Source organism: Oratosquilla oratoria, chromosome 26, assembly GCF_046742065.1.
Source record: "Oratosquilla oratoria isolate Oo_2021 chromosome 26, ASM4674206v1, whole genome shotgun sequence".
Classification (NCBI taxonomy): Eukaryota; Metazoa; Arthropoda; class Malacostraca; order Stomatopoda; family Squillidae; genus Oratosquilla; species Oratosquilla oratoria.
In genome coordinates, this window is record NC_134802.1 from 49,839,267 (window position 1) to 49,854,792 (window position 15,526).

A 15,526-nucleotide genomic window follows, 5' to 3' on the forward strand; every position below is an offset into this window, starting at 1 on the left:
GCGGAGGATAGCATATCCTGCGAGAAGTGTCAAATGCGCATACACAATGATGCCTGTTTTTTATAATATAATCACATTGATCACTTCTTCATGTCTCCCTACCATCCCAACCGATCCCGCCTTCTTATGCTATCAAGGCCGAAATCCCCTTCGATTGATTATGGAAATTGGGATAACCGTCACGGTGCATGGCCTGCATCGACGACTCCACGTCATCGGCCTGGGGGCGGAGTGCAGTGTACAGTATATAACGTTGCAATACATCATAAGTGATAGGTTGACTGACATCCAATAATACAGCTTAAAGGCTGCCATATTAAAAGTGACGATGGGCGCGCGTGGAGTCACAATGCTCCGTCATCTGACTGTCATCCGCCCAAAGAAAATAAAATAAATAAAATACTGTCTCAGGCAGACGCTCGCTTTGTGCGCCATTATGACGTTGTAATGATAGTTTCCACAATAATTAGCAACGTGAAAAAGTCACAGTTTAAAACGCAGAATAAATGCAAACACAAGACTGAAAATGATGTGTGCAGCGAGAATAGAATGAAAGAGCGCCATCTTGGCTGAGCGGACCTGTTGAATAAATGAATAAAAATACAATGACGACATATCACACTTTTCACATTCCGCTGGTGAGAAACCGAGAAAAAGTATTTTCGTGCGTGCAATTGTGATTTGTCGGTTTTCACAATTCTATCCTTTACAACTTGTATATGACCATGAAGTACAAGTAGTTCATTTTCAGTTTCCGTCGAGATGCCTTGTCTTAAAGTCTTTGTGATAAATATTTGCTGCCTTATAGTTGCAAGGGCCTGTTTTGTAGTGAGCTTTACATAAACTGCGCTTGTAGAAGAGGGAAAGGATGCGCTCGATTGTATGCAAATGTTTGACGTGGTTTAGGATGCACGACATGATTAGGAAAAAAACTGTTCTGTACTGTCACACTCCCGTACTACTGTCCAAGAGGGATTTCCACAAGAGAACTGGCTATGTGCTGGTGAATAAAATAATTTGGCGGCAGCCAGAAACAGGGTAAAAGTATCATACGGTACGGAAGGCTACGTCAGCTCTACACATGTGAAAAGAAGAGCTGATCTCCCGAGGGAGACGAGAGGGTTGAGACAGAAATTTAAAGTAGACAGCAGTGAGAATCTCTCCACTGTTTCATTCAGTTAAGCAAATAACTAAGAAAACTCCAATTCAAAGTTTGGCGTCATTTTCATAACACCGTTGTGTAAAAATGTCTAAGTATGATTCTAAATTTTCAATTAATTTCAAGAAAAAAATAAACTCATTCATATTAGGCCCACAACCACGCGGGGTACGAATCAAATTTGGTTTTTAGTTCACTTTAAAAAAAAAAAAAAAAAAAAAAAAACAATACCTCAATAAATAATGAAACAAAAATATCTATAATAAAACTTATCAAGGAGTAATATACTTTATAGCATCATATTTCATATAATTCATTTCACTTCATGTTCACACAAGATGTTTCAGAAGAAATGAGAAAAATATGAAAGCAGTCTTATGATAGAAATAGCACCTTCTCCCCCATTTCAAGTGCTATGAGCCTGATTAATTATCTTTGCAAATCAATGGCAAGCCTACTTTGCCAGACGTCAGATAATGATTCATGAATTTTCAAAAAATAAAATTGTAGTGTGAATAAAGATAATAAACCCTTAAACCACAACTTTATTGAAACTATATTAACATATCTCATTTGACAGAATAATTTGACTAACATAAGTTGACAGATTTATGAGAAAAGTATGTGGTATGTAGAGAAAACAAACAAAACATACAAAACAAGTTCTACAGTAAGATTGTAAGGAATGAAGATATATTTACAACTTGAATGTATCAAACAGTAAATAAACACATAATCTTTTATGCACATCATCAAAGCAGTCATGCCACTGGAAGTGTTTCCTAAAAACTTGACATAATGGTTGCTTATCAATTACCTGTATTGAAGCATATTGAAAGGGAAGCTTTATTTATATATCATACAATAAATACATCAGCAGTTCATATGGTAAATAAATGTTTTATCACACAGACCTGACTGTTACATCCTATGCACTCTGTTCTACAGCATGGAACCACAAGCCCATAGATCCATGGAGCAGTGCCAGCCTGACCCCTCCTCCTCTAAATGTGATACTTCTGTAACAAAAGACGTGTGTGTGCCTTCAAATGAACAAGCTCAATCTTCACCATGCTCAATAAATCATACCTAAAACTTGTACTATTGGTCCATTTATATACCCATAGCTTTCTTTACTGACTTAATCTCTTCATCAAATAATGTAAATATAAAAATTACGTCCATATGTATATATAACAAACTTATGTACATAATAATTTGTGTGTATGTGCAGGTACATGTATACACTAGAACATACTCATACCCACAGCCACCTACACACAACTTGGACAACGGGACCAACAACGGGAGCCTGCATGTGGAGGTACTGTGGGATAGGTATTAGACAATCAACTCACCAATGCTCTTCATCAAAGCTTATCAACATCATACCTTCACTTAGAGGTGTTGCATTGAAGAGCTGGCACTCACTTTCTGGACTGGCCACAAGATCTCTATCACAAGCATTTTCAACTATTTTCACATGTAAGGAACATACAAATGATGACTGTTCTCTTCCTCCAGTAATATAGTAACAGATACAACCTCACATTCATACAACACAGACAGCAACGCCATGTCATGTCACAGACTTTCACTAAAATTGGAGACAGAAGTGTCACTAGGTATATATATATATTTGCTAGATGTCCATGTATATTTACCCTGAAAACAGTGCACTTCTATTTCTTTTTCATGACAAACTTTAATTACATTTTTTTTTAATAATGAATCCTACATCTGTCTTCTTGTACATAAATTTTTGTGCTGGTATGTTTCTGTTCTAATAGAACAGGAGAATGAGGGACCAATGACAGGTATCTGCATGGTGTGGTCATGCATGATGGACAGCACAATTTCCTATTTTCAAAACAATCAAACTCCTCAACTCAACTGGGAGGTGCAATCCTCAGGGGCTGACACTTAGTCTCTGGACTGGGTCCAAGATCTCTCGCTATCAACTTCAACCATATTTTATGCACTTTTTCACACACACACACTGGCACCTGCTCCCCTTCCAACTCATGACAGAAATATTCCCACAATAATACAATACAGACAGCTGTCCAAAATTCCTTCCCAGAGATCTGTGGGAGGCCCTGAGGACTGTTGCCAGCCTCTGTAATATCAACACAGATGTAAGATTCCTCATTGGAAAAAAGGCTCACTTTTTCATGGTAAATATGGATAGCCTGTATATATCCTTACATACATGTGTATACACCCAAACACACACCAAAGTTGGATGAAAATATAATCCAGGCCAACAACATAAATTCTAGGCAAAGAGACGGGACCCTATGAGCACAGCTCCAACTCTGTATACTACAACTTGGTAAACACACACACACACACACATACAAAGAAACACACAAGGAAGCACCCATTTTTGTGTTTGCAAGGGATCTCATGCACGAGGTGATAGCACAGTTTGGGCATCTATCATTTCTGGTGGTTATACACCCCACCTTCATACTGTTTTACTTCAGAATCTATACTTTTTTACATATTTTTCCCTTGGGGTTTTTGGAACTTAAGCCTGGGCCCTCATATTCTTCCTCCCAATATTTCTACACAGTCTTCTTTGTATAATTCTCCCTTGACATATCTGTACAGGGTGATTATATCTCCCCTCTTCTTTTTTCCATGTTTATATCAGTTCTTTTGGATGGAACTCCTTTTGTGAATTCTTGTTGAGCTTTTTCCAGCTTTGCTACATCCCTCTTCAAGTGTGGGGTCCATTCACTCTTGTATGCTCCTGGCTGGGTCTTATGTACATTGTACTTAGTGTCTTGGGCATGTTTAAGTGCATGTAGCTGAATGCTACTCTCAAATTTGTCCACAATACGTAAATTTTTCTGACTGTTTGGCTGTGTGCTCATTTGGGCAGAGGCTATTGGATAATGCTATCATTAGCTCTCTTTTCCTATATTCATTCTTTAATACCAGTATTGTCCTTTCCTGGTTTTCTCTCCCAAATAGTATCATAATCTATTTGTCATTTTTGGCTCCAACTATATCCACTGTCAAGAATTGTTGGTAATGCTTTTACTTATCTTTTATCTGTCATTTCATATAAAGTTTAGAATCATCTGCAAACATGCTTATTATATGAGACAGCTAGGAACATTTACCTATTGCAAATTATGTGAACTTATTAAATGGAGCTATATAAGATTCCATTGTATATATCACATACCCAAATTCTCACTTGATAAGATGAAATGTGAACAACAACATAAATAGTGTTGTTTATATAGGAAGGTGTCACTAAATTTCTCTGTGTCCATCACTTTGTACTAATTATTCCAAGTAATATTTGGTACAATCAAATGTTCATGAAACTGCTGGGAGTCTGATGCAATGAAGAAACGATATACAAAGAACTGTATATTTGCTGGTATGATTGAACCAATAATCTGGGAATATAAAAACAAGGTGATATGCACAAGTCAATCCGCTGCCCCGAGTCTCTCTTGATGGATACCTACGGTTCCCTGGTAACCAGCTATGGCCACTGCAAGGTCCATAGGTCACTTAGGGAAGAAATATTGTGTTGTTGTCAAGTAAATGCCTAGAAATGAACATACAAATTCATGAATAAATCTTTGTATTGATCCAAACAAAATCAAAACATGTGTACCCTTTTCACTCTGACCACACAGTGCTTCATGTTTTGCAGCTTGACCCAATTATGAGCAAATTGGGATCATATTGTGAGTATTGGGGCATCACATAACTGGGTTTAACAGCCCAGAAATTTATTGGAAAACCACCATGAATGAATGCACAATACAACTAGTTGTTCAAGGACATTAGGGGTATGGCTGTACACTTTCCTGGAAAGGGAGTAGGAGGCCCACGAATGTCACAGCATAACCTAGGCATTGTTAAACAGCTAAAGCTGAATCCCACCCTGAATGTACAACAGTTCATGGAGCAAAATACAAAATGGAGTGACCATGCAAACAATTCAAGATAACATCCAGAAACATCAAAAATATTGCAAGATCCATGTCAAGAGACTAAACCAACAGTAACCACCACCCACACTACTCATCTGTGAGGAAATATGGTGAAGATCCTTCAGAATTGTGAGGAAGTGTATTGTGGATTGATGAGGTTATCTTTACTGTGAGTGATACAAAAGGCAAGTTAGAGGTAAGGATCAGACATCGTGCCTGAAACAGCATCCAACCAGATATCCTCAGAATTTTACAGACAACATCTCAACGAGCTGAAGATAATCTCTATGATGGAATTCCTGATCAACATGTAGGCCAGTTATTGATGAGTATTCATGGGTATTTTCAAGTTTCTGCATACATTGAGTGGGGTGTCAGTGATGAGAATGGGAAAAGGAGAAAAATAAACCCAGAAAGTCAATAACTATGGGGGGCTGGGTGACAGGTTGAAGAAGTTAGGGTCTCTGGACACATTGGCATAAATATAGTAGTGAAATGTGAAATAGGATAAGAAGGATAGGAATCAAAGAATTCTGGACACAAGAAAAACTATTCGAGCATCAAAAAAAGTGTGGAAAGGCAGGAATATGCCAGATTGAGAACATAGTGATGACCACAATATTGAATGGAAGCAAGTGGATACAAAGATTAGTCTTATGGAAAAAATTAAAAGCATTAGAAACAGACTCACTGCAGGCTACATGGAGAGTGGACAAGATGTAAAATAAGAAAAAAGAAAAATGCAATGAGACAGTGTATGTAGACAAGATAAATAGGACTTAGCTTTGATAGTATAGGCATGTGTTAAAAAAAAAAAAGACTACATATTATCTTCATCTCTTAAGCCCACAGTGCTAATCTCTCTCTGGTCCCTTTCTAATTTTCAATGAAGACATGCTCATAAATTTTACTGACCATACTCACCAGACTGATCACCCTAAAATTACTACATGTATGGCATGTATAGTGGAACTATACATGCACTCCTAAGATCACAAGGACACTTCTTCCCATAAGCACAGACAGAACAATCTCACCAGTCAATCCACCATTCCTTCTCCTCCCTTTTCACGTAACATCCCACATATCCATCAAATCTATGTGCTTTCCCACCTTTTAATTTCTTTCTATGCTACCTGTACTTTCTATTTTGTAATAATTCCATGTATAAACACATCATACATAGTACACTACACTGTCCTACATTCACTCTTTCCTGACAGAAACACAAAATATCCTCAATGAATGAGATTGAGGCTGGTGGGTGTGGCCAGTTTCCTAGTGAGGCCATGGGTCTCTTGCAAGAGAACCCGGGTAATGGATGGACTAATACCTTCTCGTTCACCTCACTTATCAGCCACTTCCCTACCATCTCCCAAAGGTACAATCCCAGCCTCCTTGTCCTCCACCTTCAACAACTTGAAATATTTTGTCCATCTCTCAGCCTTCACTTTTATCAACAACTGCCCCTAGGTTCCTTTTACCTTCTTCTTTCAACCCAGCCTGCCTCTATACTCTTAGCATTTTCTTCTAAAACATTTATTAATTCCTTTTAAAATTCTAAGACAAACACACAACCAACCTCACATGTACTCCTTACGGCCTCACTCACCCTAAGCATTACTTCCATCCTCATTACTCTATGCTTCTTATATACAGAACTTCATTTCTTCTTCGCATTCATTCCTCATGTGCATATAAATGAAAGTATGATAAACAGAGATACAGATGGGACCCCAAGAGCACAGCTCCAATCCTATATATTACAATTAAGTAAATACACACAGAATCAAATCCATGTACAACTTTGATAAGCAGATACTTATAAAATGCACTTAAGCATACTCTTGTCCAATGGTCTGCATTTGCTTTGGAAACTTGGCATTGAAATCAAGCATCAAACTAAGAGTTACTTATTGCCTGGGCCTGCCAGTCATCTCAAATCAACTGATCACTACAAAGAAGCTAACAAAAGATGGGATTGGGTCCAGTCTACCCAAATGGAAATGTTCATTGTTTACTAAGATAATCCAAATGTCTAATATATTCATTCAATATGTACATATCACATTATTTGTACTTTGCGTTTCTTCTGTATCATGCTTTGTTCTGTTTAGAGTAAAAATATCTCTGACAGATGTACAATAAAAAAATCAATCTGAACTTTTCCTCCCAGAAGTTATACTCGGTGTCTCGTGCTGCTAAACAACACATTCAACAAGAAAAGGTTTGTCTTTGCATTTATCAATACCTCCCAAGACATGTAAGATCCACACTAACATGACTATGTTTGGGCCATCAACCTGCAATGAAAGAGTATCAACACAGAACAAACCTAACCAGACTCAAATGTAGTCACCATACAGAAGACAGAGCACCACATTTTACCCAGACAACAACACAAAATCTCTTCCTTGAGTATCTTGTCAACAATTTGGTGGCTGTTCCTGATTCCCTGAAAGCCATAGGTTTCCTGCAAGAAGACTGGGGGCAACAGATTGGTTGAATGACATTTTTTCAATGTTTCTTTTTTCTCTCTTCAGATTCTTGTGTATTCATTTTCAAACATATTTTTCCTTTGTTCTATTGTTAATTTTCTTTCTCCATTTCCTTGAAGCCACATCTCTAAGTTGCTTAGCTGTTCTTTATCTGATTAATTTTCCATTAGTCCTTGGCATGAAAGATTGTCGAGGTTTAAAAAGATTTCTTTTCCCATTTCTTCTCATTTTCTCTTGTACTTCCTAAAAAAAATTCTTCAAACTTGGAATTTTTTTCCTAAATTTGTATCTGACATGCCTGTATATTTTATCTATATATACAGTACATACGATTCCTCTCAAGAGAAGTAAAAGCCATAGACTACACTAACACGCTTATGTTCAAGATGCCATCCAGCTCCAAGACACTTCTAACACAGAATAGGCCTGGCCACAAAATCAAATTGTCCTAGATGCAACCCCCACACAGAAGATGCTAAGCATCTCATCTTACACTTACCCACTTTTAACAACCCTTAAACACAATATTTCTTCCCTGAGTAACTTGTGGGACTACTCGGTGGACATTGCCAGTTCCTTTGGAGACATGGGTCTCACGCAAAATAGATCTGGGGTGATGGATTGATTGATATAATTCAGTTTAATATCATGAACTTCCCCTCTCATAGGGGACTTGGATGGTGTTTCCTCATGGAGGATTTTTTGAAAAAGGAAATTTAATGTAGTATGCAATTATTACGAATTATCTTTCTGCGTGAATACATACATATATACTTATATATATATATATACACACACACACACACAAACTAGATGTTGTGATACACAGATGGGACACCACGAGCATAGCTTCCCTTCCTGTAGAATACAACTAGGTAAATACATACACAGTAGAAGTATGATTTTGCAAACTAATTCAGCCATGGGAAAGTGTGTCTTCCTGATGGGAAAATGTTGGTGGGGGAAGTAATCAAAATTAAGAGAGATCTTTGACCCAGTCTGGAAACTAAGCACCAGCCCCTCAAGGGTTGCACTTCCACATGGAGATGAGGGTGTTGAAGTTTTGAGGGTAGGTGGAAGGGAGGTGACTCTTTTAAATATCCATCATGTAGGACCCCAACAAGCACATAGCTATCATTAGTCCCTACATCAAACATCTTTCATTCTGGCTACTGAAACTGGGGAAATTCTTCTGTAGACATAATATTAACCTGTATATTCCCAAACATCTTGTACACATTACTTAACATTTTATTAAATGTAATGGTACTTTAGACCACAAAATGAGTCTCAAACTTAATTTTCTTGCCGAGTGTAGCTTGGCAGTAAAACCACATCCATGCATGTAATTCCCCTGATGTTCCATATAAATTAAGTTTCTTCTTATGTATGTCTGCTGTCTTGTCCTGTACCATGTCATGATCACTATCTGTTGTGGAATATAATGTACCATATACTAATCATACGGAACAATGTTTTTAATTCTTCATATTGATGAATATACCACATATATATGCAAAGCTACAATATTTTTGTGTTTAGTGCACTATTTCCTCTTTGCATGCTTGTAAGCATGTGGATCTTGCATCCTCCTATCTTGAGTTTAACTTTTGCATTTCCTCTCTAATTTCTTGCAGTAACAATTACATGTCCCAACTGCAGACGTACATAGGACAAAAATGATGACTTTATTTATAGCTATGCACATTGCGATGCAAACGTCACCAAATTTCTACGTAATTTACATAGTACAAAGTTCTTTGAGTGAAACACATTCATATATTGTAATCCCCGCCATAAAAAAAAAAAAAGAAAAAAAAAAAAAAAACTAATATATTATGTTGGTTGGCTATATTGTGTACATATCTGCAAAAACCTGCCACATATGCAAATTTCTTGAAAATGGTTCTATTAGTAATTTCAAATTACCTGTAAAAAGCTGATTTACTGAAGCAGCCTTGCTGTGGATGTGTTGTGTCTTACGATATTGCCTCTGACCCTTCTGGGTAGTGGGAGAGATGCGGGGATGATCCATCATCCAGCAGGTGCCAAGATAAAAGGGAGGAAGGAGGGTGGAGGGGAGTGGAGTATGTTAGGGGTGGAATGGGTGGGAGTGGTATTTATGCCTTTGTGGCTACCTCCCTTGTAAGGGGAAAAAAGCCTTTGGTATATGTATGTACTTCTCCAAATCTCAATTTCAAATTGCCTGTCAATACTACACATATGTACCACCATGGGTGCACCTCAGGGTTTCCAGTTCACTTTTTTCTACCAAACTGGGTTTGTTTTGAATATCAACAGTGCGTGAAAATTGAGGGGTCCCATATTGGTTTAGCTATTTCATAGTTTTGGAGAGTTTTGAGCAGATTCTAATTAAAAAAAAAAAAAAACAACATTTTAAAATATGAATAACCATTCCCAAATAACTAGCTTATTTATTGGCTATGCAATGGACATAAAAACCACCTACCCCTACACCATTTGCGCCCAGCTGTAGATGGACCCAATTCCATGTGTTTCACGGGCAGAAATGATAATGGTATTTGCGTTTCTATGAATGATCTAGACCTGTATCAATTTGCTCCTGTTTGGTTGTGCATTCGGCAGGCACATTGTTACTGACCAACCCAACTTACCAACCCACAACTGTAGCACAAAGCCACATAATTTGTACACAAAAGTGGCAATGGTACATTTCCACAAATGATCTTGATTTTTACCTATTCACTTATCATTTGTTAGTGCATGTCAGGTCAATGGAAAAAAATGATGCAATCTCTTCAGCTCTCCCTATCTCTTTTTTTCTACTTCTCCTACACCATCTACCTTCCTACATCCACCATTTTTACAAGGCCACATCATGAGAGGTATCTGGACCTGGATTACTTCTATATTTACTCAGAAGCATACAGTTAGGTATGTAAGTAGGCATAACCACAGAACTTCTACTTGCTGCTGGGAGGGGTCCATGAGTATAGGTGCCTATATCCATAAAATAACTATATCTATAATGGGTTTTTGGCAGACTTATTATAGATATAGCAGAGGTTACTGTATATACAGTACATACATTATAAATATTGAACAGCCAAATCCTTCCATCAGTAAAGAATTTAAAAATCCTGGGCCTCATTTTTGATACTTGCATGTCCTTCAGATTACATATCAAGGACCTGACAGTGAAAATGAATACGAAAATGAACAGTATATTAATGAGCATGGATTTTGGTCATCAGGAAAATCTAATCACAATCTATGAACAGTTCTTTAAAACCACTCTTGACTATACTTCCGCATTGTTCCCAATAATCAAGAAAACAAACACCCTACAAACTATACAAAACAAAGCATTAAGAATAATAGCAAGATGCATTAAAACCTCACGATCAGAACATCCACATACATGAACCAACATCCTCACCATAAAACACCAGATGAAAATGATAAGCACAGTTCTATGCATACATACATAGAGCAAGGGCTTTTTCCTCCTTACAAGGGAGGTAATCAAAGTCAAAAGGCATAAATCCACTCCCATTCACCGCCCATCCCTCCCTCTTTTCTTAGCTCCTCCTGGATGATGGGTCATCCCTGCATATCAACCACTGCCCCGGGTCAGAAGCAATGCAGCAAGACACAGCACATCCACAGCAAGGCCGTTTCATTTAATCAGCAATCCCCCTCTCTCTTCCCTCAAGTTCTATGCAAAATCTCTTAATCCTACTCACCAATCTCATCACATTACCTAAGGACAACTGAGTACAACAAAAAATCAAACCAGCAGCATACTATTCAAGCTAAAAGGAAAACCCACAGCCTCACAAATGTTGGCAATGGTCCTTGGGCCCTCCCACAGACCTCTCTAGACAGAAGCTTTAGACTTATCTGTGTTATATTAATGAGGAACTGTTTCTATGTCACTGGTTGAAAGTGATAGTGGAAGGGGAGCAGTCATTAGTTATCAGCTTTACATGTATGAAAAAGGGTAAGAAATATAGTTGAAGTTAATATGGATATTTTGTCTCAAGTGCACAGACAGTGTCAGCACCTTGGGGCTGCATCTCCTTATGGAGGTAAGGTGGTTGACAGGTTATGAAAATGGGCAACTTCATTGTCCATCTTGCAAGACCAACACAAGCAGGTAGTTGTCATATATCCCTAACACATCCAAACATGAATATTGCTCTGTGGCACATTGGGCTAATGGGTGGACTAGGTATCTAGGTGTCTGGTCTGAGTCCTCACCTGTCCCACATTCAGATCACAGAACAAGCCCTTGAAGACCAACAACCGAACTTCCTAATCCAAACCCCTTTGGACATTAGTCATACAGAAATATCCCTCCCAATAATAACAAAATCCATACCAGCACAAATGCGTTCAGGTCACCATCCAGAACTAAAAAAAAAAAATACCAATAAAGAAAAGGCCTGGCTACAGAAACAAACTGCCCAGGGGGATGCCTAACATCTCCAACAATGCCCCACCCTAACTTTACCCAGACACCAACATGTTTTTTTTTAGTGATTTATGGGCCAATCAGGTGGTTGTTGCCAGGTACCTGGGAGTCCAAGGGTCTCTTGCAAGAGAGATCTGGGGCAATGAATTAACTGATTGATATTGGGAACCTGAAATTTATTTATATCATTAACTTCGCAATCATAATCATGTGTAGAAATTAAAACTTTTTCTTACACATAAGTCGTTTAGTTAGTACTTGATTATCAAATCAGCTTATAACTCTACTTTGGCTAGATTACCTCAATTAACCTATTCAAATCATACATTTCCACCTGCTGAAGGGTACACAAACAGGTTATGGTAGGCCTAGCATCACCCTCGCAGCTGATAATTTTCAGACAAGGCATGCCCGCACACAGACATGTTGAATTTGCAGGTATATTATCACAGGTTTTGAAGAAATTGGCATTTTATGAACTTGGTCAAATTTATGCATTTGATAAGAATTGTTCTTTTTAAATTTGTATTATGAATTGAGTTGTGCCTCTGTAGTCAAGAGAAATAGAAATGCTTCCATGGTGTCCATATTACCCCTTGCTATAAACCATTAGATGCTGAAAATGAGCACTTTTTTTTTTTTCTTTTTTTAAATGAGAGCTCAAAGTATGCTATTTCTTCAATATTTTCTTTTCCACCAAAATGGAAATGGGGGAAACATGATACAGCATTAACTGTATCAGTTTCACGATGCTCATTTTTTTTTTTTTGGTAAGTTTTTGGAAAAATAACAAAAGGCAATCATACCCATGGCAAGAAGCCATGCCAAACATGCTGGCAAATCTGTTAATCAATTATTTGTTATAATGGGTGTCATAAATTATGTTATAATTAATTACATCATAATTATTAGCCAATCCCATGAAAGTATCAAGATGAAGGAGAAAGAAAAAAAAAAAAAAAAAAAAAAAAAAAATATATATATATATATATATATATAATATATATATGTGTGTGTGTGTGTGTGTGTGTGCAAAGAAAGCACAAAACACACATGATATACTATTTTTGTAGAAACCACTGGGAAATTGAAAAAAACGGATACAGATTTTTTTTTGTCTATTTAAGACATTTTCAAAGGTACAGAAAAGTAATACAGAAAGAAACAATACATACACGAAAAGACAGAGGATATTCAGAAACGTCCCATATTACAAATGATAACACACAATCTTGTCAATAATAAAACTGTCCAGTTTAAATAAACCAAACTCAAATTCATATTATTTTCAATATTCTTTTTTTATGTATCAAGATTCAATAATATTTCTTTCTACAATATTATTCTTTCTTAGAATAATATTGTAGAAAAAAATATTATTGAATCTTGTTACATAAAAAAAAAAAAGGGTGGGAGTGATTTCTATGCCTTTTTCTTTTTGGCTACCCCATGTAAGGGGGAAAAAACCTTTGGTATATGTATGTATGTACAATATTATTATAAGATGTAATTACTTTTGAGTTTCCCCAGTCAATATTATGTCCATAATTCCTTTGGTGGACAAATAATCCACTCGACAATTGCGCCATTATAATATCCTCTGTCTCCTCATGTATATATTCTTTCTGTATTGTTTTTCTGTACCTTTGAAAATGTCTTAAATAAATGAAAACATTTGGTATCCATTTTTTCAATTTCCCGGTGGTTTCTGCAAAAATATAGTATATGTGTATGTACACACAAGAAAAAAGGAAAGAATAAAAAATAAATAAATAAACAGTTATTTTGTAACAATACACCATGGCAAGAACACATGTCAAATGTAGGGGGGCTCCAGCACACTGGCAAGAATACATGCCACATGATCCTGTGGTACTATTTCTTATGGCAAGAATAGATGCCATATGATGTTGGGCACTATTCCCCATGGCATGACTAGATGCTACCTCTTATTAAACACACACAAATGGCTTGATGGTGTGGTAGTACAACACTTAACCACTAATTCAGTTGTGACATCTCAAAGATTATCATTCTAACAAGATTTATGAAGTAAAGGTCAAATATTCAATTCTTCAACTTGGCAAGGTTACTATAGTTCTTCTAATTATGTATTTTAGGAGATAAAATTTTTCCTGAAAATAACTACTTAAAAATGCATGACTGCCCCTGAAATACGTCTCAATAATTACTTATGATGATAATATGTTCTTCTTATGCAAATCTCTGCTAGCAACTGTGCTAGTAAAAGAGCTAAATTAATAACTATTTTGGGTGAAAACATACAAAAGAAGCCCACTTTGTTCTCACCTACTTGATTTTCTTGAGACTAAACTCGTATATCACTTTGACAACAGAAAGCACATCTGTGCCCTGCTTGCTTCTCAGCAGTGCACATCTTTGCCAAGAGTTAAATTTGGACAAGGCATATTTTGTGAGGTAGTCAAATATGGTTCACTGAAAGGCAAAGATTGTAAAACATATCTCCCTTCCCTATATACTAAGCAAATTACAGATTTTTAAATTCTTGGCTATGTGAAAATCCAGTCATCTATGGATTTTCTTATAGTTAATCAACAGTTGTTGCTCTTGTAAAACCCATGTAGGCTAACAGAATTGAGAAAAAATAGCACCATTTTTTTTTCCCCCTTTTGAAGTATTTACTTTAGTGGGGATGACAACCCTAATTGATTTCAATTATCAAGTGCAGCATCCCATTTATGATTAACTATTAACAATATTTTCTATATATCTCTGTAAGATAAAACTGTGTAAAAAGTGAATATATCTGTTCAGCAACTAAAATAATGTTAATGTTAATAACTGCTAAATAAAGATCAATTCATTTAATTTTTTAAATTTTTAGGTGAAATGTAGTACACCTGTTTCTACTACAAATTCCTTTATCTTCTTGGACCGCAATAAAATGCAACAGTCATTTTTCTGGTGTGGATCATAATATTTCTCCACATAAACAATCTTAGAAATTTGTAACCAAACTTGAGTGATTGATTCTAAGTATATATGTGTACTCTGTAATGCATCTCAGCGTGGTCATGAGCTGACAAAATGAACTGACAAATGCATGACCTTCCAGCTTTACCAATGAATTCATATAATAAAAAATAAAACGATTCCTTCAGCTCTTAAAATTCTGAAGCAGCTCAACTGGTTTTGATAATGCCCAAAAGTTAAATGTGTAATTATAAACTTGTATTTGACCCACAGGAGAACTTTTTTATAATCTGTAACAACAGCACCTTCTACCATTATTGATAGTAATATACAGAGAGGCTATAATAATCTTGTTTTCCATGAAACATGACAGAAAATCTAAACACATATCAAGACTTGCATCTTGAATTTCATTCATCTTTTCTGAACAATATCATAGCTATAAACTTTTGTATGCAAGAGGAATCATAATTCAACAAAATGTCAAGTA

General features: G+C 36.5%; 1 protein-coding gene across 1 annotated transcript in view; it reads right to left on the minus strand.

Annotated features, from left to right (window-relative positions):
• Window positions 1-8,911: 8,911 nt before the first annotated feature.
• LOC143039546 (serine/threonine-protein kinase stk11-like) overlaps window positions 8,912-15,526 on the minus strand; it is a 51,213-nt gene continuing 44,598 nt past the window's right edge. Inside the window, exon 9 of the mRNA XM_076209729.1 lies at window positions 8,912-9,051. The gene's annotated coding sequence lies outside the window, so the exon portion shown is untranslated. The remainder of the gene's footprint in view (window positions 9,052-15,526) is intronic.